The 24857-nt window shown below is 42.9% G+C and overlaps 1 protein-coding gene across 3 annotated transcripts in view; it reads left to right on the top strand.

The window, feature by feature from the left end:
- Positions 1-988: 988 nt before the first annotated feature.
- The window catches only part of TACC1 (transforming acidic coiled-coil containing protein 1), a 116195-nt gene continuing 92326 nt past the window's right edge, over positions 989-24857 (top strand). The window contains exon 1 of one of the 3 annotated variants that reach the window (XM_059156130.1): positions 989-1363. The gene's annotated coding sequence lies outside the window, so the exon portion shown is untranslated. The remainder of the gene's footprint in view (positions 1364-24857) is intronic. The other 2 variants (XM_059156123.1, XM_059156128.1) reach the window with 2 other exon arrangements.

Raw genomic sequence — 24857 nt, 5'->3', positions numbered from 1 at the left:
TGTTCTCAATACATTAAATCGAAAATCTAAAAATTGCTAGCCTCGGCCTATTACGTATGCAGTATAATCTTTGTAAATGAAGGAGACTTCTAAAACATCTGAAATTTTCTAACCTCACAAACTGGCAAAAAAATTTTGTTCTTATCTGGCTTACACCATTAATTTATTACTCACCTTCTCTTAATAAGCAGAGCAGAGGGGATGTCCTCATTTCCTGTTTGTGAACTAATCCCCAATTAGCACTGTGAGAACTACTGAGTTTTATTACCAGGGTCAACAAGTACCCTAAAAGTTCCCAATTTGTGGTGGCATTTGACAAGGCACAGACATGCCACCCTCCGGGCGATTCCCAACAGCTAAATCTTACTTTAGATGGCTTCTCAGTCCAGGCACCCCCCCACCCACCACCTCCAAGAAGCACCACCAGCAATGTTGCAGCCCCATCCTTGAGGGGTTGAGGACGTTGTGTGTGCTTGGAACTGGACCCTGTTTGGGAAAGGTAGCTAGTTCCTGTGTCCCCATCATAGAAAGACCTAGAACTAAAAGCAGGTCTTGGAGACCAGCATGCACACCCTCTTACCATATTCCTTGCACCCTGAGCTGTGGGCAGAGATGTGAGCACAGAGGAGGCTGACCTAGACCCACAGTTTAAGGACATTTTCACTATAATCTTTTTACCAGTTATTATTGGTGTTTTTCCATTCCAAGGGAGGGGAAAACATATTCAAAAGGAATATGGGTGTGTATATTTCTTGAAACCCAGAGGTTCAGATGAAAAAAACAATCCATCAAAAATGTTTTGCGAACTTTTGTTCGCAAAACAAATAGCCTTCTTCTTCTTTTTTTAAACTGAACTTTGTAACAGGAGAAATTCTCTCACAAGGAGAGAGTGTTCCTGAGCCAAGTTTAGGCAGAGGAAAATTTTTCCAGCATGTCAGGAACGAAGCTGACGTTCCATTAAGAAAAAAAAAAAAAAAAAAAAAGTGCTAAGGGAAAGAGTAAGGGGGAAAGGGGTACCAGAATTCAGAGAAGCTTTAAAATTCCAGGCGGGGCGACCAGGGAAGTCCTCCTCCTAAGGGAGATCGCGGCACATTTCTCCCTGGAGCTCCCAGCCCCAGTGGACATTTCCTGTTCTGCCTCTGGAAATTCAAGCCAAAAATTACAAAACATCCTTTTCCCTCTGACCAAGTGCTTGGTTCGAAGACCATCCCCTTCCCACGGGGATCTCAGCGCCTGCCCTCCCCTTCCTTCCGCGGAACCCCTCCCTGAGCAGCGCCGGCTTCCCAAGGAGGGATGATGGCTCCGCGGTAGCAGGTGGTGCAAACGGCCTCGAGAAACGACCCTGGGGACCCCTCCCGGAGAGGTAGGCACGGGGGACTGGACATTCTGGCGATCGTTTGACATTTACTGAGCAAAAGGAGGCACTTGTCCTTTAAGCCTTGGGCTGAAGGCGTTCTCTTGCCCATGGGTGTGTGCCGTGGGTGGGTGGGTGGACGCTCAGGCATAAGGTCAGACATTTCTTTTCCCTCTGTTTCCAAACGGAACTTTAACTCTTGGGCTCCCGGAAGCCCACGTTTTGTTTGAGTTCTGGTATGGAAAGTGTTGTGGCAGAATTCTGACAGTTCCCTGAATTCTGGAGTGTTATTTTTTGTTTTTTCTTTTTGAGTCCCTGGAATGTCAAGGGACATTCAGCTCTGGGGAGATTGACGGAGAGGTGCGGGAAATGCCAGGACCGGACCAAATGTCCTGCTGGCTCCCGGGGCTCTGGTGCAGTTGGAGACCCAGGTGACAGTGGCAGAGGAAACCCGTCTGGCCAGGAGGCTGCATGGGGCGCTGGATTGTTAGGGATGCACTGCCGGCAGTCGGTGGCTGGCAAGTTGGCCTTGGCACCGCACTTGCTGACATTGGACTGACACTGGGAACTCAGCATGGCTTCGTACAAGGAGTACTCAAAAATTTATGAAGCAGTCATAAATGAGGCATTTCAAACGCCCTTAGCTTGAACTCCTACTCCTTTTACTTATCTGTACTGCACGTAGAGATCCGTAGCCACACGCGTATCGCCTTGCACTGTTGTCTTCACAGGCCAGATCAGTGAGAGGGGCATTGAGCAAATAGTCATAACTTACTAGTGGGTGATCCCAAGACAGCAACGCATTCATGCTGGGCACTGGCTGTGTGTCGGGGTATCATTCTAAGGGCGGTAGGCGTCATTGTCATCATCGTTATTTATAGATGAGGATGTTGATGTTGGAGAAACAACCAGTCCATGGCAGAGATGGGACCGGCCCTGAGGTAGCCTCGGTCTCAGGTCCCCCCAGTCGTGGTCTGAAACCAGGCAGAGCGAGTTTGAATCTTGGTTCCAGCAGTGCCTGGTAGAGTGGCTCTGGACAAGTTAAATGTCCTCTGGCCTCCTCATCTGTAAAATGGGATAGTAATAACCCCACCTCATAGAAGTGTTGTGAGAGGTAAGTTTGTTTTAGATTATTTTACTGAAGCTAAACAACGCAAACAAGCTCTTCCCCACCTCTCTAGTGTGTGGTATCAACGTAGAAAGATCTTGTGCAACTGCAAAGCCTCAAGGTTCTGTAGGAGCCAACAACAGTGCCGTGCTAGGATTTGCACCTTCCACGAGGGACATAGGAATTTACATGCCAGCCTGTCCAGGACTGTAGCTGCCAGCTCACTGGACTCCAGGCTCCCTAAGGGGAAGGTTCATGCAGTAGATGTATTCGTTTCTCTTACAAAATGCTTCTCAAACCGTGGTCTGAGGACATCATCGCTGTTAGAAGCGACCCAGGGTCCTTTTGGGGGAGGAGTTCAACCAGGAGCATGTGAGTGCTCCAGGAGCCTCCTCTTCCCACAGCCAGCAAAGCAGCTCTGCCTTTCCTGACATATGCTGGGGTGCCCAGTTGAAAGAAAGTTTTGAGAACCGTTTTCGAAACTACTAAGCTGGAACGAGTAGCGTGTCTGGGGTGAAAGTGACTGCTTCTGGAATGGCCTTGTTCACAGCGGGATTTCTACCTTCCCAGCTTAAGCACTCACTTGGCCCTCCCACTCCCTCCTACTTCACAATCATCTCCTGCCCCGGGGACACCCAGTGGAGCCCGCCAGCCAGGTGTGGAGATGAACCCTTCCATCTCAAGCAGCCCCTTCTCACGTGCAGGGACCTCAAGGCGCAGAGCCCCCGAGAGCTTGCGTTGCAACCTGGCTGCTCTCTGAGTCTTTGCTGAAGGTGCCCTTCTCGACCCTGCTTGCGGTTACGGACGGACGGCATGATCAATAATTGTAATAGCTGTTATGGGTCTTCCTTAATGACAGCAGCTTACTGATTGAGCCAGGCACTGTGCCAAGCACATCACATGGATTAACTCGTGTAATCCCCCACAAAGGCCCTATAAGGCAGTTGGGCACGCCCCCCACTCTGCTAATAGGACACCTCAAGGTAGAGACACGAACTGGCTTGTTCAAGGGCACCCGGTCAGTTACTACTGACAGTGGGATTGGAGCCCCATCCCGAGCGTGAACCACGCTGCCTCAAATATTTTTGCAGCCCTGTTTGACAGAGGTAAGAGGGATATTTGTGGTGAGTGTGTTTTGTTCATAGTTTCGGCAAAGGATGCCCCAGAGAAAAGGCTGGAGGGAACAGAATGACAGGGTCAGGACAGAATGTTCCATGGAAGGAAGGGTACTGCTGTGAAAGAGTCAGTTTTGTTCAAGAGATATCACCAATAAACTTCACTTCTCTCAGAGGCGGTATGGTTAATTGGGAAAGAGCAGCTCTGTAGCCAGACTCCCTGGGTTCACATCCCAGTTCTACCACGTATTAGCTAAGTCATCATAGGCAAATTACCCAAGCAATGCTATCCCATGTAGAGGGACGATAGTAACAGTATCTATCTCACAGAGATATTATTACGATAAAATGATTTAGTTCACAGAAAGCATTTAGAGCTGTGTCTGGCACATAGTGAACACTCAGCGAATTATGTTATTACGTGTAAAAGAGGTTCCCGGGTTAACTTTAGGTAGTTGGGCAGCCATCTGGAAATAAGTAACTGCTGTTCAAGACTATAAAAGGGACACTAACAATTTCAGCTGTGAGCTCGGGGGTAGAGGGCTGTTCCTGGACCCCAACGAGAAAGGACCAGGGTCCCTGAGAGATAGTTTCAGACCTCCAAGAAAGAGCTGAGATGTACTCCCAGAGATTAAAGAAGTAGAACTGAAACAACTAGTCTTTAGGGTCCCCTTGTCAAATTGGACCCTTTGATTAAAAGAGGTATAATCTATTTGTCTTTGAAGTTACGGAAATTAGTCCCACCTCTGACCTGTTGTTCGTTCGTTCTTTCTTTCTTTCTTTCTTTCTTTCTTTCTTTCTTTCTCTTTAAAGATTTTATTTATTTACCTGACAGACAGAGATCACAAGTAGGCAGAGAGGCAGGCAGAGAGAGAAGAAGGGAAGCAGGCTCCCTGCTGGACAGAGAGAGCTCGATGCGGGGCTCGATCCCAGGACCCTGGGATCATGACCTGAGCCGAAGGCAGAGGCTTTAACCCACTGAGCCACCCAGGCACCCCAAGACCTGTTGTTATTTCAAAAACAAATTTGCTTGTTTTTTCAGTAAGTAAATGCCATTGGCCAAACCACTTGTATTTTTGGAAGGATGACTTTAGGATTTCAAGCTGAGATACAAAATTTAAGAGCTAAATATAGCAGATTTAAAAAACCAGTAGGGAGGGGCGCCTGGGTGGCTCAGTGGGTTAAGCCGCTGCCTTCGGCTGAGGTCATGATCTCGGGGTCCTGGGATCGAGTCCCACATCGGGCTCTCTGCTCAGAGGGAGCCTGCTTCCCTCTCTCTCTCTCTCTGCCTGCCTCTCTGTCTACTTGTGATTTCTCTCTGTCAGATGGATAAATAAAATCTTAAAGAAAAAAAAAAAAAAAACCAGTAGGGAGATCATGAATTACAAAAGAATTTTGTGGCATTTTCAAAGAACAAATCTGGGAGCCTGGCTTAAGCCTCTATTAAATTTGCAATGATTTTGAAAGTTGTGCACATCAGTTTGCCAGCCTTTACTGGAAGTAAAAGCAGGCAAGAAATAAATTAATAATTGACATTTACTGAGCACTTCCTAGGAGCCAGGCCTATTGCTAAGTGCTTCATCTGCATTTTCTCATTTGTTTAATCCTCAAAACTGCATATCGAGTGAGGACTCCTATTATCTCCCATTTACAAATGAGGAATGCAAGCTCTAGAGGAGGAGAAATATACACAAACACACATGGCTGGTAAGCGCTAAGGTCGGCACTAACTCGAGGCTGGTTGGCCTGTGAGGGCTTTAAGCTTACAGTTTGGTTCTAGAAGATCTCCCTGACTTAGTCCATTTCTGTCTGTTTGAAACGTGCCATGTTTGGAAGAGGAGGTGGGAGCCCCACAACATGAGGTCTGAGAGCAGCACTCAGGTGCTCTGGAGAACAGCAGGCCGAATATACAAAGGGCACTGATACTGGGGCAGGGGGTGGGGGGAGCGCCGTGGTGGGCCTGGATCTAAGCAAGCATTCCATCAGGCAGGGCCCGGTGTGGGGAAACCCAGAGTGGGTTGCCGTCTTAACCCCTCTCCATGCTCTCCCAGAGGCCCTGTGTCCAGGGATTCCTCCCTCCTCTTCTGCAAGGATCTCTGTCGCTTTCTGTCAAGAGAGAGAAAGTCCCAGCTGCGGCCTCCCACTGAGCCCTGCTCTGCACCTCATACCCTCAGTACCCTGTGTCTAAAATTAATCTTAGTTCGGGGACGTCTGGCTGGCTTAGTCGGTTAAGCGTCTGCCCTCCCCTCACGTTATGATCTCAGGGTCCTGGGATTGAGTTTGCAGTGGACTCCTTGCTCAGCATGGAGTCTGCTTCTCCCTCTGCCTACCACTCCCTCTGCTTGTGCTCTCTTCTCTGACAAATAAATAAATAAAATCTTAAAAATAAAATAAAATATGGGGCGCCTGGGTGGCTCAGTGGGTGACCCGTGCCTTCGGCTCGGGTCATGATCTCAGGGTCCTGGGATTGAGCCCCACATGGGGCTCTCTGCACAGCAGGGAGCCTGCAAAAATAAATTCTAATTCTTGTCCATCAGAACTCCCTTTGAGCAGTGCATGACTTTTAGCAAACCACCGGGAAGAATAAACGAACTGAAATGCAGGTTTGGCTTTAGTGGGAGACATAGATTTTGCAGTGGCAGTGAATAGGGGAAGCATTTTGGAAGAGGAAGACCACCCCTAGGCATCCCCTAATTATATTCCACTGTTGTAATCTACCCCATCACTGGAAAGGCTTCTGAGGGTCTGAGGGCCACAGTGCAAGCTTCTCTTGTGTGCTTTTTTTAATTTTTAATTCCGTTAACCAACACATAGTACATCATTAGTTTCAGATATAGTGCTCAGTAATTCATCAGTTACATAGAACACCCAGTGCCCATCATATCACGTGGCCCCCTTTATGCTCATCACTCAATTACCCCATGGCCCCACCCACTTTCCCTCCAGCAGCCTTCAGTTTACTTCCTAGAGTTGAGAATCTCTTATGGTTTGTCTCCCTCTCTGATGACTTCCCATTCACTTTTCCCTCCCTTCCCCTACGATCCTCTGTGCTGTTTCTTATCCCTTTTGTTCTTGATAAAGAAGCTGTTTAACTGAATTCTCAGAAGACATTTTTAGCACCGACTCAACTAGGACAGCTCTACCGGGTGGTGTGAAGTGGGTGATACCATCCCTCAGTCCCCAGGGCCCTCTCTCTGGGTCCTTTGGTCCTTCCTGGTGGCCTCGCTTGCACCCACCTTCTCGGTTTCTCACAGGCTCGCTCCTCTTCTTGCCTCATCTCCAGTAGGACCTTGGGGCCCTTAACTCACTGAGTAACCTTAAATCACACAGTTCCCCAGAGTGGGTGTGCATACAACGAGATCCAAACTGTTTTGCTGGGAACAAGATGACAACGGAATTTAGGAATCAGCAGTTTGGGGAGGGTTTTTAAGGATTTAGGGATAGAGGTCCTTGTCAGACCCCCGCCCCCACTCCTAAATGACACACTTATAAACCAGTGCTCAGGTGGGGTTATGGAACGTCCAAATTAATGATGACGGGTGGGGGCGGGGGCAGGGAGGAAGTCTGTTGTGTATCCCAGGCCACCCAGGGTAGAGGGAGATGAGGGGAGGGGCGGGTAGTTTACTCCAGCACTTTCAGGCCTGAAGGGCCCATGAAGATATTCTCTTCCCTCCATTTTGAAAAAGAGGTTGTAAAGAGACAGAAGCAGACAGGAGTCATTGAAAAGGCAGGCATATTACAGAACAAAATGTCTCAAGGCGGCAGGGGAAGGCTTGGTGTATGTTCTTTGTTCAGTGTGGGGCTCTCCTGGACCCTTGGAACTTTCCATAGTTGGACTCTCTGGCTAATTATTACCATCTGTGTGGTTGCTGGCAGCCACCCCTCTGCTGGGCCTGCCAGTGAGTGGCCGGGCCAGCCCGAGGGCCGTACCAGCTGCTGCCAGCTGCTGAGGGCCCCTGGAGCTTTCTTGAGGAATGAGCAGACGCACCCACTGACCGTGTCCTGGCCATTGGGTGAGTGGTATGCCTTTCTGCCTGCCTCCTCCCATGATGCCATTGGCTGTCCGGGGCCCACTCACGGTCCCTTTTCCAGCATGCCTGTGACATGTCCACATTTTAAGAGAGCACAGCCTGCTCCTTCCCTTGAAACAGCCCGTGACCAGCATGTACTGCTCGTCCTTGTACAGATGCAGAGATGCGTCATGGAAAAGAGAGGCCTGCTTCTATTTTAGTAAGTAAACAGCTGTCAGGACTCTAGACACATGTCAGCCTCAGCCTGGTAAGGCATCTAGTCAGCTTCTAGAATCCCGAGCATCAGAGTTGAAAGGGATCTTAAAGACTTCCTAGTCTGAATCCTTCATTTTACAGATGAGGAGACAGAAGGCTCGTGAAGTATGGACTTGCCCACAGCCACAGAGCTAGGATGCCGGGGGGTCCCACAAAGCCTCTGTCTCTGATTCACAAAGCCAGTCTGTTATGTGGACAGTCTTGAGAAGGAATTAATATTATGTGGGTGCCAGATAGTTCCACTTGCTCTTATAAATCCACTCTCCACTCTTCTCCACTCTTCTCTGTGTCCAGGAGGCTGACGTAAATGGCTTCCTTGCATTTAGGACCAGAGGCCACTGGCAGGAGATCAGAGCAAGGAAAGAGAGTGGTATGAGGAGCTTATTCCCCATGCTCCTCTGCTGTGGGCCAACTGTGTCCCCTGACTGCAGGCCACGGCTCCGGTCAGACGGCCCTCTCTCCCCCCACAGCTCTGTCCCCCTAACCATTGAGGTCTGGGGTGGTTCCGGAGTCTCCCCCACGGTCAACTCTGTGAGGACCCTCTCTTGAGGTCTCTCAAAGTCTACTCAGTCCTTCGTATACAGTCCCTTCATTAAGCTCTCAAGCGGGGGAGGGTCCTGACGGATGCAGATGGGTGGCTTTATTTGTTATGGACAGAAAAATCTATCAGAAAGGAAGGTAAAATCTAGGAAGACGGTGTGTAAGTTTCCTGTAGCTGCTACAGCAAATGACCTCACATTCAGTGGCTTCAAACAGCAGAAATGTATTCTTTCACCGGTCTGGAGACCAGAAGTCCAGAATTAGTGTCACTGGGCAGAAATCAAGATGTCAACAGGGCCACCACCGTCTTCCAAAGGCTGTAGGAGAGAATCTGTGCCTCGCCTTCTTCAGCTTCTGGTGGCTTCCACTGTTCCTAGATCATGGCCACATCACTTCAGTATTGGCTTCCATGGTCTCATTGCCTGTTCGTTCTTCTGTGTGTGAAATCTTCCTCCCTTTGATAAGGACTCCTGTGATTGCATTTAGGGCCCACCCAGATAATCCAAGATAATCTGTCTGTTTAAAAATCCTTAATTACCTTTGCCAATAAAAATAACATTTTTCTAATTAAGGTCAGTTACAGGCTCCAGGGTTGGGACCTGATATCTTTGGGATCATTGTTCAGCTTACTACAGAGAGAGACAGAGGTGCTGATGGATGCCTTCAAAACAATTTTGTTTAAAACGTTTTATTTTATGTTTATTTGAGAGAGAAAAAGAGAGTGAGTAAGAGTGAGAGAGAAAACAAGCAGGTGGAGGGGCAGAGGGACAACCAGACTCCCCAATGGACAGGGAGCCCAACCAGGGGCTCCATCCTAGGAGCCTGGGATCATGACCTAAGCTGAAGTCAGATGCTTAACCAACTGAAACACCCAGGTGCCCCTAGTTTTGCATTTTACATTTAGGTCTGTGACCCATTTTGAGTTAATTTTGGGAAAGGTATAAGGTCCAGTTCTTCCAGCACCATTTGTTAAAAGACTATCTTTGCTCCCTTGTCTTGCCTTTGCTCCTTTGACTGTATGTATATGGGTCTATTTGTAGGTGGGTCTATATATGTGCTCTCTGTTCTGTTCCATTAATTTGTCTATTCTTTCACCAATACTACACTGTCTTGAGTATTGCAGATTTATAGTCATTCTTGAAGTTGGAGAGTGTCAATCCTACAGCTTTGTTCCTGTCCTTCAAACTCATACTGGCCATTCTGGGTCTTCCACATCTCCATTTAAACTTCAGAATCGATTTGTTGATATCCAGATGATTTCCATGGTGGTTCTGCTTATGAATCTCTGCTCTGGTAAGCAATGACTTTCTGTACTTACCTGTCTGTGTCTCCAGTCTCGGGTGCAGTAGTTTGCCTGATGTCCTTCCCTCCTACAGATCCAAGAAGAGTTGTTGATTTTTCAGTCTGTTCAGCTTTTTACTTGCTGTTAGGACAGAGTAGTAACTTCCAAGCCCTTTACATGCAGTACCAGAAAACTCCAGAACAATTTTAATGGCATGCATTTATTGATACCTCTATGTTTTGATAAAAGCATTGGTCAATCATTGGGAGACAAATATTGCTGAAGATACCTTTCAGCAACCATTCCTATACCTATACCCTAATTCCCTTATCTTTGGGTCTGGCTGCTGGATATCACTGTGACATTTCTGTTCTGAAGCCAGGTGTGGCGTCCAGGCAAAACGTTGTGGGAAACAAAATATCGGCAGATGTGATGGGGACATGCAAGTTGTAGAAAGGCTTAGCCTAGGAGCATTTAGTACATGGAAGTCGTTTGACTCAAGGGTTTAAAACCTAGAGCACAAAAACTGAAAGAAATTACCTACTTCCATCATAGATAAAGAAAATGCGACCCGGAGAGGGGAATTTCCCTACGCACAGCTGGTGAATGAGAGATCCGGGACTAAAACAGAGGTCATCGGACTCCGTCTTAGGGCCTCTCCGCTATGCCACCCTCTCCTCTCTTCTCACATCTTTTTACCAACTGCCCGTCTCTGGGCAATCTTTGACTATTCTTTGTAGGATTTCTGCCCTGAGTAGTTCCATTTGCTCCAAGTTGGTTGACAGCAGGAATGAACAAGATATCGAGTCTATTACAACCCAGAATAAGAAAACAGTGCTGAGAATTGTGTCTGATTTCAGTGCTGCTCAGAGAGACAGTCCACAACAAGATGAAGAGCTGGTCTCAGAATGGAAACCAACACACCGCTTCCTACATTAGAAGGTCTTGCTGTGAACAAACCAGCTGAACTGAACAGTGTCCTTAGTGATATGGTTGGTTTATAGTCTACTACAAGCTCCTTAGCTCATCACAGACAATGTGATAACCACTGGCGATGAGCACTGGCTAGAGGACAGCAGTAAGAGCATAGCTTCACTGCTGCTTAGGCACACCTGTTCCCCAAACAGGTCAATGATGATAGACAAAGACATCAGAGAAGGTAATAGTTCCTTTGTCCAGAATGCATTTCATCGTACAGTCCAGATCTAGGACCATTTTTAAGGGGAATAATGACATTCCAGAAGTCATCCAACAATGCCTGATTTATGGAGCATAAATTTTGGGTGAATAAAAGAGAAGCTATTTTTTTTTTAAGATTTTATTTATTTACTTGACAGAGATCACAAGCAGGCTGAGAGGCAGGTAGAGAGAGAGAGAGAGGCTGAAGCAGGCTCTCCATCAAGCAGAGAGCCCGATGCGGGGCTCGATCCCAGGACCCCGGGATCATGACCCGAGCTGAAGGCAGAGGCTTTAACCCACTGAACTCCCCAGGCGCCCCAAGAGAAGCTACTTTTAAAGTGCTAACACAGTGCACAGCATAGTAAAGCACTATATAAATAAATAAATAATTTTATTACTACTGTTTCATCATCTGGTACCAGGTGCCTATGTTAAGTGAGAAATGTGAAGAATCTAGAGGTTTCCAGCTTGAAGTAAAGAAAACTTGGAAGGAACACGAGTCCCTATGTTCAAAGAACTTTCGTGTCGAAGAAATAGACCCATTTGTTCATTTTTTTTCATTTGTTCATTCAACTGGTAGATCTTTTTGAGTGGTCACTGTATTTCCAGACTGTTTTCCAGGTACTTGAGAAGATTGTGTGGGCGAGAATAATGAGGTTCTGGGCCTCGTGGGTGGGGATGGTTATAAGACCATACGTAAAAATAAAAATAATTTCAGAAGAAACCAAGACAAGGTAAGAGGATGGAGTGGGGATTGAGAGATAACTTTTCCAGACTGGGTAGTTAGAAGTCCCCTTACTGAGGTGGTGATATTTGAGTTAGGTCCTGAAAGACAACAAAGGCAGCTGGAAGAGCTCAGGTAGGTACTCCTACATAAGTTATTAGAAATTTTTCTTTGGGAACATTTGCTCTTCATTTATTTATTTGTTAAATCATTTACTTATATTGTATAAACTTATGCATAATTATTTCATACTTCAGGTTATAATCCAACACTAATTTGTTAATTTCATATCTCAGCTTATTCCAGCTTTGGCCATCGGGAGCTCTTCCAGCTGGTTTCTTTGTCCCTATGTTATACCTCTATCAGTGTGGGTTGTGGTGGTGTGTTTGTTTCTTTCTTGAGCACTTCTTTACTTTCTGGCACTATAAGATGCTCATCTTGTATATTTCTTGCCCCAGTCCTAGAATCACCCATTTCTCCAAGTACAGGTAGTCCTGGTTCCTTTTATTGGGAAAGGAATTGAAATCAAGCTCTGTATGTTTGTATGTTTGTTACTATGTATGTTTGTATGTTTGTTACTACTATGTATGTTTGTTACTACTGACGGATTTTTGTTTTTACACCCTCTTGGCTGGTAGAGCAAGATACATGTGTGTATACTAACTTGGATATATACACATATTTATAAATATTTCTATGTGTAACCATCTGAATCTATATTGAAAAAAACATGGATTCATAGTGATATCTTTAACTCTAATCTATTACCACATGGCTCTTTCTAGACCTCCATTTGCTTACCTGTAACTTCCCACTTCAACCGAGAAACCTGGCTCCCACCATCTGCCATCCATTTACTTCATTGTTCAATTGCAATTTACATGTATAGTGTTATTAGAATTACGAATGTGTGCTTCTGTGGGAAACAACTTTATCAGCCAGAATACAGTGCTTCTGTGTATTTGATGACTGTTAGACTTACGGACTCTACTTATTTCCAAAGCTACTTAGGTCAGCACCTTTCCTCCCTCAACACCTTCAAGTAAAGGTGTTTGTATATTTGTAATACAATTGGATTGTTTTGTCAGTCTGCATTCCATCCTGGGATCTCCTGACCTCCTAAGTGATTTTTCTTTTATACATGAAGGTTCACTTTGATGCTGTAAAATTCTATGGGTCTTGACAAATGTGTAGTGTCATGTTTCTGCCATTACAGTATTGTAAAGAATAACTTATGCCCAGGGCACCTCCTGGCTGGCTCAGTCAGTAGAGCATGCAACTCTTAGTTTTGAGGTCATGAGTTCGAGCCCCATTAATGAGCCCCATTAATTAAGTTTACTTAATTTAAAAAAAAGAAGAAGAAGAATAGCTCATGCCCTAAAAAAAAAACAAAAAACAAAACAAAACAAAAAACATGAAACCGTGTTTCATGTATTAAGGTTTATTGAGGTATAACACTCGGACAGGAGAGAAAGCAAGATTGGGCAGGAGAGCCTTCAGCCTGCTGTTCTGACTACGTCTCCGCCAAGCCACTGAGGAGCTCCAAAGCAAACATTGTCCACTAAGAGGAGTGCCATTTTAGGCAGAAGTGGTCAGGTCTTTATACTATCGCTTTGCTCAGCCATTCTCTGGGACCCAGAGAAGACTGAAAAGCTGAGGCGGACCCTGAAGTCACTAACAGCTGGAGGTTATCAGCTAACCACGTTCCTTGAAGCTGGGTTGCTAAGTCCTTTCTTGGAAAGGGATCTGAGTGCTGCAATTCTTCGCCTGCCAAAAATATCTCTGAAAATTGCAAGCAGAGGTTGGCTGATCATTGGTCATGATTCTCAAGCAGAAGATTCCTGAATCAGGTGGGATTTGGAATCAGATGATCACTGGACCCTTTCAGCTCTTGTGCCCTATGACTCACTCCTTCAGCGTGCTTTGATGCACGCAATGTGGGTATTGTGTTTCTCCCATTCATTCCACCTTGCTCAAGCCTCTGTTTCCCTTCTTGCATTTCTGATGCTGTGTTCCATCCTAGAGGTAGGATTGGTGTCTTCCTCCTGGGGACTATTCATGGGGAAGAGCCACTAGTGCCACCCATACTTTTGGATTCCCAAATGCTCAAGAAAATGGTTATAGTATCAATGGCCATGTGGATCACAGAGTTGAATGCAGATAAAAAAACTTTTGAGCCCAGGCAAGAAAGTTGAAAAATTCAAAGCTGAGACTACTCAAAGCAAATCCTGGTCTGATCCCACCCCTCCCCAGAGCACAGAAAAAGGTAAACAAGAGCACTCCCTGCTGATCAGTGCACATACTACATCTGGCCAGGGATCCTATTTTATATTCTTCCATCCTCACTCCCACGGGAGCCCTGGATTTTCACCCACAGGTTCAGAATCATTGCAGTGCAGATCTGGTCTTTCTCTGTAGGAAGGTGGAAGACTCAGAGACTGTTTGAGGAAAAGGTGGCTCTGAAGTTTGGTTCTACCTGCATTTAAGCTTCTTTGTATTCTTTTGTGAAAAGCCTGTTTTATTCTTATAACTTGGCAGCTCCGGCTGGCTCACAAATGTCCTAAGATAAATAATTAAGGTCCCAACATGCCCTCAAAGGACACTCTTAACTTCTAAGCCAAAGAACATTTTATATTTACTTTGTCTCGCTTTAGAGATTTCCTTGGAATGTTTGCTTCTGCTTTGCAGCATTTTTAGGCTCCATATATCCTGGTGGTTTGCCCAGTCAGAAAACAGTAGCAGTTTTTTTTTATATTTATGCTGTTATTTTGGTACAATGAGCCATCATATTGATTTTTAATTCCAAATTTAATGCACACAAGTTAAAGCACTTCCTTGAACCCAGACCCTCAAGACTCTTGCCAACTTTCTTTCTTTTTTTTTCTATCTGCTTTTTCATTTCTTGGTGCAATGACTAACGTTGGAGCCTGCTGGGTCAGAGAGTAGAAATACAGCATACTTACCCTACTCTCCAACCCTCAGCACTAGTCAGTGGGGTTGGAATCCATGTTTAAGTACCCAGAGGTTGGGGCACCTGGCTGCCTCAGTCGGTAAAGCACGTGATTCTTGATCTCAGGGTTGTGAGTTAGAGCCTCACGTTAGATGTAGAGATTACTTAAAAACAAATACCGAAAGGTTTCTCCAGGTCTCTACCCCTGAGTTAGCTGAGACCCAAAAAAGTACCAAGAGTTAATGTTCTAAGACGCTCAAGGTTACTGGGTCCAGGATGTTTGAATTACAGGCAGGTTCTGTCTCTGAAGACAATGTCAGGGCACAAAAAAATATCCTGCTTTTAAAACAAAATCAATAGAAAGCACACAAAGGGCATAGTCCCAGAACCATTATGTAGGAATAGAAATGACAAGTAAATGAAATAAAAACAAAAGAAGGTGTTTTTTTAGTTGTTTTTTTTTTTTTTTTTAAGTGCTTTCATTGTTCTCCTGGAGAATACAGATTGAAACTGTGAACTTGGCAGCTGTTCCCGCAGTAGGAGGGCAGAATCACAGGTCTGAAGCACAAACTTTATTCTGGAAACTGCCCACTTATTATGGATGACAGTTGTATCACCTTGAATCAGGGAACAAAGACTGTGTGTGTGTGTGTGTGTGTGTGTGTGTGTGTGTGTGTGCATGTGCGTCAGAAGTCAGCTTTGCTAGTGCAAAGTGTAAGAGAACTGTGATACACAAAATGGGAGAACTGTAGAGGAATTTCTGAGAATTAGCCTTAGGCAAAAGGCATTTGGCCGGAAACTTGCACTGAAAACCTACCTTGTAAATAAGCATGTGACTTTCACCTGACTTAATTTTCTTCAGTCCCAAGGGCTCCAGTCAGAGCAAATGTCCTGGTCTGGGTTGCTGGCATGTTCACTCTTCAGGGTAAACTGAGAATAAATTCAAAGACATCACCAAAGGTAATTTCTTTCTTTGACACTGAGTATAACTGGGATGGTTTTCAAAGTGAAACGTTCATATTTTCTAATCAAAGTAATAGATATGTAATCTTTGTATTTGGATTAAGTGTGAATGAAGGAAGTAAGAAGCGAGGAAAGAACAAAGGACTGGGCAGGGTGGGGAAATCTGAGTCATGGTTGCAGGTTTGGCACTGTCTCTGTAACCTTGGGCAAGTCTCAAATGTATCAGGGCCTCGGTTCTCTCATATTAATAAAAGAAGCTGAAACTAGATGACCTCTGAGATCCTTTCCAGCTCTGTTCTAGAAATCAGTCTTAGTTTTAACTTTTTTGTTGAGTTTAGGCCGTGCTGTAACAATGATATGAGGCGGAATTAGGGTCAACAGGGTCATTGTGAGGCTGGAGGAAGGTGTCAGGCAACTCATGCCTTCCGCAACATTGTTGCAAAGGTGAATTCAGAGTAAGATAGACATCAAGGTAGGTGTCTGTATGTTTTTGTTGAATGAATGAGTGAATGAATAAATGAATGCAAAGATAAATGAATCTCTCAGGGCAGGATTGAGGAAGAGAATGGAAACATTTGGTTGGAGGAAGTTTATTTGGGATAAAGCACAGATTTGCATGGGTGGCAGTGATGGCTGGGGCAGGTTTTTTGAACACATTCAGCAGAAGCTACACTTCAGCCCTACAAAGCATTAGGCTTAGGGGCTAATTTACAAAAACTTTTTTTTTTTTTTAAGATTTTATTTATTTATTTGACAGAGATCACAAGTAGGCAGAGAAGCAGGCAGAGAGAGAGGAGGAAGCAGGCTCCCTGCTGAGCAGAGAGCCCTAGGATCATGACCTGAGCCAAAGGTAGAGGCTTTAATCCACTGAGTCACCCAGGCGCCCCACAAACTCTTTTTTTAATTAAGATTTTATTGATTTATTTGAGAGAAAAGAAGAGATGGGGGAGGAGCAGAGGGAAATGGATAAGCAGACACCCCACTGAGCATTGAGCCATTCTCAGGGCTCGATCTCACAACCCTGAGATCATAACCTGAGCTGAAACCAAGAGTTGGATACTTAACCAACTGAGCCACCAAGATGCCCCTAATTTACACACACTCTTTATCTAGAAAGCAGGTAGGGTCACTCAGCATTACCATTCTTCCAGTACAGATGGTTCGACTACAGGGTAATAGGACTTTTTTTCCTCCATAATTTAATGACCAGAATATAATTAGGGTATGCTTGGCAGAAATCTGAAATATTGGTGGTTAAGCAATATGTAAGTTTATTTTTTCTCTTGTATAAAAGGTCTGTAGGACAGACTTAGGGGCTCCGTGGTATCAGGAATTCAGGCTCTTTCAACATCAGGAAGTATGGCCACGTGAACCAAGCTATCCCATCTACATACATTCCAGCCAGCAGGGAAAAGAAAGAGCCAAAAAGGGCTCACCACCTATCTTAGTCTCTTTGGGCTGCTATAACAAAATAAAATATCATAGACCGAGTAGCTTGTACATTTATTTCTCACAGTTTGGGAGGCTGAAAGTCCAAGAGCAAGGTGTCAGCAGAAGGTGAGGCTCTCTTCCGGAGTCATTAGCCAGTGCTTTCTAGCTGTTGTCCTCAAATGGTGGAAGGGACAAGGAATCTCTCTGGAGCCTCTTTTATAAGGGCACCAATCTCATTCATGAGGGCTCTACCCTCATGAGTTAAGCACCCCCCCCAAAGTTTCCATCTCCTAATATCATCACTGTTGGGGCTTATTCAACATATGAATTTGAGGGAGACACAAATGTTCAGCCCATAGTAACCCCCATTAATGATACTTCATGTAAGTTGAACTTGGCACTTTCATCTTTATCGAATTGACCCAAACTTAGTTACATGGCCATACCTATATGCAACAGAGACTGGGAAATGTAGTTATTATTTTTTTTTAAAGATTTTATTTATTTATTTGACAGATAGAGATCACAAGTAGGCAGAGAGGCAGGCAGAGAGGAGGAAGCAGACTCCCTGCCGAGCAGAGAGCCCGATGCAGGGCTCAATCCCAGGACTCTGGGATCATGACCTGAGCAGAAGGCAGGGGCTTTAACCCACTGAGCCACCCAGGCACCCCTGTAGTTATTATTCTTAATGGCTAAAAGTCAGGGTTGTTTTTTATTTGTTTGTTTTACTAAGAGAGAAGAGAAGAACACATATTAGGGAATATTAGTCTCTGTCACCTTAAGATATTACAGATTTAGTGCAATTATGCTTCCATTGCTCAATGCCCTTAAAATTGTCTTCAGGGCACATAGGAAATTATTTTCAGTATTCTAGATGAGTGTTCATCCTGTGGAGGTGGAATTGATTTTTGAAACTCGGTCACACAGGACTACTGTGATGAGTAAGGTGGGTGATAAAGCTGAGAATTACCATCCCATAAGAAAAATATATGGGCTTCTACCTCTGGATATTATGGACCATTCTGGGTATTATGACCATCCTTGCAGAAACTAACTCTAAAACCTGGATATCATATATAAGTGACTACCAGAAGGTACTGAAGAGGAAACGGAAATAGATTCTGGTGTGGCATGAGCTTGAGTAATTTTGGTTGATCTATCTTAAAGTTTGTTATTCTTTCATTTAAGATACCATTTGGTAGTTAAGTCCATCTGTTAACTTTTTTTCAGAAATTTGCACTTTTCATCTCTAGAATTTGCCTGAAGAAGTACATTATTAACTTTAAATGGGCTATGATAAGTTAAGGATGTATTTTGTAATTTATAGGTCAACTGCTAAAATAAGAATGCAAACACTATAGCTAAAAGGCCATCAATAAAACAAAAATGGAAGAATTTATGAAATATTAAAGTAGTATTTTTAAAAAGTCAAGAAATGGGAAATGGAGAAGCAAAGAGAAAAGTAGGAAACAAAAATATAAAATCATAGAACCAGGGCACCTGGGTGACTCAGTCGGCTAAGTGCCTGCCTTTGGCTCAGGTCATGATCCCAGGGTCCTGGGATCAAGCCCTTAGTTCGGCTCTCTGCTCAGCAGGGAGCCTCTTTCTCTCTCTGCCTGCCACTCCCCTTGCTTGTGGTCTTTCTGTCAAATAAATAAATAAAATCTCTAAAATAAAATAAAGTAAAATGATAGATCCCAACCCAACTATATCAATAATTACACTGAATGTTAATAACCTAAACACTCCAATCAAAGGACTAAAATTGATGATTCTTCTTAAATGGATTGAAAAGGCCAAATGTAACACTTCAGTGAAAAGGATATATAGATGACAAATAAACATATGAAAGATGTGCTACATCATATGTCATCAGGAGTCTACAAATTAAAAGAAAGAGATACCACTGCATGCCTATCAGAATGGCGAAAATTCAGAACACCGGTGACGCTAAATGCTGGTGAGGATGTGGAACAACAGGAGCTCTCATCCATTGCTGATAGGAGTGCAAAATGGTCCAGCCCCTTTGGAAGATAGTTTGGTAGTTCCTTACAAATAAATGATACGATCCAGCAAAAACATTCCTTGTTATTTACCCAGATTAGTTAAAAACTTTTTTTTAAAAGATTTTATTTATTTATATGACAGATAGAGATCACAAGTAGGCTGAGAGGCAGGCAGAGAGAGAGAGGAGGAAGCAGGCTCCCTGCGGAGCAGAGAGCCTGATGTGGGGCTCGTTCCCAGGACCCTGGGATCATGACCGGAGCTGAAGGCAGAGGTTTAACCCACTAAAAAACTTTTATACAAACAAAAATCCTCACATGATGTTTATATCAACTGTATTCATAATTGCCAAAGATCCCCTGAGTAACCAAGATGTCCTTTAGTAGGGGAATGGATAAACTGTGGTACCTCCAGGCAAGGAATATTATTCAGGGCTGAAAAGAGTTATCAAGCCATCAAAAAGACATGGAGGAACCTTAAATGCATATTACTAAATAAGACAAGCCAGTCTGAAAGACTACATACTGTTCGACCCTATTATGATGTTCCAGAAAAGGCAAAACTACAAAAACAGTAAAAATATCTGATTGCCAGGGAAAGGGGTAGTAGGATGAATAGGCAGAACACAGCAGGTTTTTAGAGGAGTGAAAGTATTCTGTATGATGCTACAATGGTGGATACATGTTATTATATGTTTGTTAAAACTCATGGAATGTACAATACCAAGTGTGAATCCTACTGTAAACTATGGGCTTTGGATGACGATGATGTCAGTGTTGGTTGTAACATATGTATCACTCTGGTGTGGGATATTGATATTGGGGACGGTGTGTGTGTTTGGGGGCAAGGAGGTACAAGGGAACTCTCTACACTTCCTGCTCAGTTTAACTATGGACCTAAAATTGCTTTAAAAAATAAAATCTATTTAAAAAAACAAATAGACATACCTTAAATATAAAGACTGAGACAGATTAAAAAAAATAGATGGCTAGAAAATGATTAATCATGTAAATAGTAAGTATGAGAAGGCTGGAGTGGCTATATTAGTATCAAACAAAAGAGATTTCTAAACAAAATGTATTACCAAAGATCAAGAAGGGCACTTCAGAATAATGAAAGTTTTAGTTAGTCAAGGTGACATAAAAATCACAAATTTGTCTGTGCTCAATAACAGCTTCAAAATATATGAAGCAAAAATTGACAGAATTAAAGGAAGAAATATGTAATCATAGCCGGAGAATGTAATGTCTCCCAGAAATTGATAGAGTAAACAAACAAAAATCAGCAAAGACAGAAAATACTATCAACCACATTGACTTAGTTGACATTTATAGAACAATTCACCCAAGAACAGCAAAAATGTATATTCTTTTCAAGTGTACATGATATGTTTACCAGGATAGACATATTCTGGACAATGAACAAGTCTCAGTACATTTTTTAAAAAAGATTCTAGTGTCAGTAAATTTTAAATTTGTTCTTTGACCAAAATTAAATTAAATTAGAAACAAGAACAGTAAGATAACTGGGAAAATCATAAATATTTGGAAATGAAGCACTTTACATATTCAATAAGTTAAAGAAGAAATGATAAGAAATTAGAAAATATTTTGTTCTGAATAATAATAAAAGTTTGCAGGATATGTTAATTCGTCCCTAGAGGGAAATAAGTCATAGCTCTGAATGCCTATGAGATAAAAGAATGCTCTTAAGTCAGTTTTTCACCTTTCCATCTAAGTTTCCACCTTTAAAAATTAGAAAAAGGAGCAAATTAAACACAAAACAATCAGAAGGAAGGAAATAATGATGATAAGACAGAAGTCAAGGAAATAGAGAACAGGGAAAAATTAATAAAACTTAAAGCTGGTCATTTGAAAAACAATAATAAAATTAATAAATCTCAATCGCAGCTGACCACGGAAGAAAGAAAAAAAGAAAGAAATTGCCATATCAGTAATGAAAGAGAGGACTCCATTACAGATCCTTCAAACATTAAAAGAAGAACACTCCATCATTATTATTTTTTTAATTTTTAAAGATTTATTTATTTATCTGGGGGGGAGGGTTAAAAGGAGAGAATCTTCATGCAGAAGCCCACTGAGCACAGAGTCTGACTCAAGGATGATCTCACTACCCATGAGATCATGACCTGAGCCAAAACCAAGAGTCAGATGCCCAACCAACTGAGGTGCTACCCAGGTCCTCCAAATACTCCATTATTAGTAATCTGAGCATCTTTTGCCATTAAATGTGACCATTTAGGTGAAATGGACCCATTCTGGAAAAGATATAAATTACAAAGCTGACTCAAGAAGAAACAGAATGGTTGGATAGTCTTATGACAAAGAAAGGAAATTTAGAATTTAACATTCTGACAAAAAAACTTCTGGGTCAGATGGTTTCACTGGTGAATTCTATTAAACATTTAAAGAAGAAATAATACCAATCCTACAAAAACTCTTCCAGAAAATAAAGGAGGAGGAAATACTTTCTAACGTGTTTTGTGATTTACTATTATCTTGCTTTCAAAATAAAATGAAAACATGTTAAGAAAGAAAACTACAGATCAACATGCCTCATGAATATAGATGCAAAAATCCTCAACAATGTATTATCAAATCAAATCTAGGAGCATATCAAAAGATTATATGCCACGGGCGCCTGGGTGGCTCAGTGGGTTAAGCCGCTGCCTTCGGCTCAGGTCATGATCTCAGGGTCCTGGGATCGAGTCCCGCATCGGGCTCTCTGCTCAGCAGGGAGCCTGCTTCTCTCTCTCTCTCTGCCTGCCTCTCCATCTACTTGTGATTTCTGTCAAATAAATAAATAAAATCTTTAAAAAAAAAAAAAAAAAGATTATATGCCACAATCAAGGGACAATGCAAGTTTGGTTTGACATGTGAAAATCAATCAATGTAATTCAACAAATTAATAAAATATAAGAGGAAAATAATATGATTTTGATAAGTACAGAAATGTAATTTTTTTGAAATTGAGTACCTTTTATAATTTAAAAAATTTGGCAAATTATAAATAAAAGCAAACTTCCCAAATTGATTAAGGCAATCTACAAAAGATGACAGCTAGTGTCATGCTACAATGTGAACAATTCAATGCTTTCTACCTAAGATCAGGGAAAAGGCCAAGATGTTAGCTCTAACCACTTTTATTAATATTACATGGAAGTGTCTAGTCAGAGCTAGGCACTGGTATATAGAGATAAAGAAAGAAGTAAAACTAACTTTATTTGCAACTGACATACAGAAAACCCTAAGGAATCCACAAAAAAACTATCAGAAATAGTAATGAATTTAGCAAGGTTGCAGGATACAATATACAATAATCAATTTTATTTCTCCATTTAAAATAGCATAAAGGAATTAAATAACATTTTCCTTGTTGTGGAAGGAAAAAAAAAAAAAACAGCATAAAGGGGTGCCTGGGTGGCTCCTTCAGTTAAGCATCTGCCTTTGGCTCAGGTCATGATCCCAGAGTCCTGGGATGAAGCCCCACATGGGGCTCCCTGCTCAACAGGGTGTTTGTTTTTCCTTCTCATTCTGCCTCTCTCCACCGCTCATGCTTTCTCTCTCTCTCTCTCAAATGAATAAATAGAATCTGTAAAAAAAAAAAAAAAAAAACTTAAAAATAGCATAAAAACCTTTAGGAATAAATTTAGCAAACAAAGTACAAGACCTAGAGGCTGAAAACTATAACATTACGGGAAATTCAAGATCTCCATAAACAGGGCTATTCCAAGTTCATGGATTAGAAGCCTCAATGTTGTTAAACTATCAGTCCTCCTTAAATTAGTCAATAGATTTAGTGTGATTCCTGTGGAAATCCAGACAAGGTGTTTTGTTGTTGTTTTTTTTTTTAAAGAAATTTACAAATTTATTTTAAAGTTTGTATGAGAAGACAACCGAGAATAACTAAAACTAGAAAGAAGAGAACAGTGTTGGAGCACTTACGCTACCTACTTTCAAGAAAAATATGTGGCTCTTGGGGCACCTTGGTGGCTCAGTGGGTTAAGCCTCTGCCTTTGGCTCAGGTCATCTCTGCTCAGTGGGGAGCCTGCTTCCCCTTCTCTCTCTGCCTGCCTCTCTGCCTACTTGTAATCTCTGTCTGTCAAATAAATAAAATCTTAAAAAGAAAGAAAAAAGAAAGAAAGAAGAAAGAAAGAAAGAAATGTGGCTCTTGCAGAAAGACTATGTGGCCCTTACTAACAATATGGAGTAAACCTAATTTTATCCTTTTGGCTTATAAATTAGCATTTCAGTAACTTCCAAAAATGGAAAGGTCGTGCAGCTCTGAGATAAGCATGTGATTTCCCAGGATGGCTACTATGAAGGGTAACACTCATTTGGCATGATTGCTGAGGAGGGAAATCCATGTTGAACATGAGCTTTGTGATCAAGACAGAACTGGGTTTAAATACTGGACACACTACTTACCTCTCTAAACTCCAGTTTCTTCATCTTAAAATGGGGGGCACAGTGTAAAAATTAAGGAAATACAGTAGAGGCTAAGCTCTGTGTTATAACTCCTGAGCTAACCTACCTGGCTTCCACGCCTAGCTGCTGCCGTTTTGTAGCTGTGTGGCCTTGAGAATGTTTAACCTTCCCCTGCTTCACTTTACTCATTTGTAAACTGAGGATACTAAAGTGCCTTTAAACATTGTAATGGACATTAAATTAGTGAATAAATCTACAGCACTCCAAACAGGCTGACATATAAAAAGTACTCAAAAATCTGTTACCTACTGTTATAATCATTTCCCTGTATTATGAGGACTAAGTGCGGTTACTTTCATCAAGCCCCAAGCAAAGCCCCCGGTATCTACTAAATGCTGGCTCTCATCCTTCTGTGGAGCCTAAGCAGCATTCTAAGGGTAGGGTTTGACATTGATGAGTCTATTTCACAACATAGGGGGCAATCATAAATTTTCATTTCTTAAATTTTCTTTCTTTGCTCTTTTTTCAATGTTTAAAGAAATGCCTACCGAATTATAATGCAAAATGGAAACCTTAACACTGGACATCAAATACCACCCTTCCAAGACTCCATCCCAGGCCATAGATCTCCTTTGATCCCAACTGGCCATCATGTTTAGCAGCCTGCTGCCCGGGGGCTGCAAAATGCCGCTGCCTCCCTCCTCTCCTCTTCCCTTTCTTCTCCGTCTCTGGGTGTTTTAGGCAGAAACTGCAGGAAACCATAAAACAGTCAGAAGGCTCTCTTCTCCCTTTATTCCATATCAAATATAACAGCAAATGGTGTCCAGCTGCTATCCTCCTGCCCTCCCCTTGAAGGACAACTCCTCAGCTGTGTGAATAGTTCTGAGCCCCAGAACTGGCCTTACTCTCTTGGTCAGTGGGTCAGATGACAGCACGGTCATCCACAACTTATCGCAGGCCTTTGAGGGCACAGCTGCAGAACCACACAGAGGGAGAGGAAGCACTTCCATCTGTTTAATCATTTTCCTGAGAGAAGGACTCAGATTGCAATGGTAACCCTTCTAATTCTTCATTAGCGATGCTGAACTTTTAAATGTTGCGTTCCAACTGAAATATAAAAAGCCAGAAGGATTTTAAACCAAGAGACATTAAGCAGAGGATTTGTAGATATCCCAGAGCCTATTCCTCTGTGGGAGATCTGCAGCCAGCTCAGAGATAAGGAAACAGAACTTGGCTTTGTTTCCATGTGAAGGGCCGGTCATAATACACTGGGGGGAAGAGGGCTCTTTGGGTCTCTCAGGTCTATCCTGGGCATTTTCCCTGAAAAGCAGGGAAGTTTCCTAAGTTTACTTCCCAAAAGATAAGACTACACCTTCACTGTCTTCACTCCCCTGGGTCTAGAGCCCCAGCTGCCCATCTCTGTTCCAATCAAGGCGGCAAAACCAGTAAACACATCATCTACGCAGAGATGCT

This window comes from Mustela lutreola, chromosome 18 (assembly GCF_030435805.1).
Source record: "Mustela lutreola isolate mMusLut2 chromosome 18, mMusLut2.pri, whole genome shotgun sequence".
NCBI classification, from domain to species: domain Eukaryota; kingdom Metazoa; phylum Chordata; class Mammalia; order Carnivora; family Mustelidae; genus Mustela; species Mustela lutreola.
Note: the sequence above shows the minus strand (reverse complement) of the source record. Positions and strands in the feature narration are given on the sequence as shown.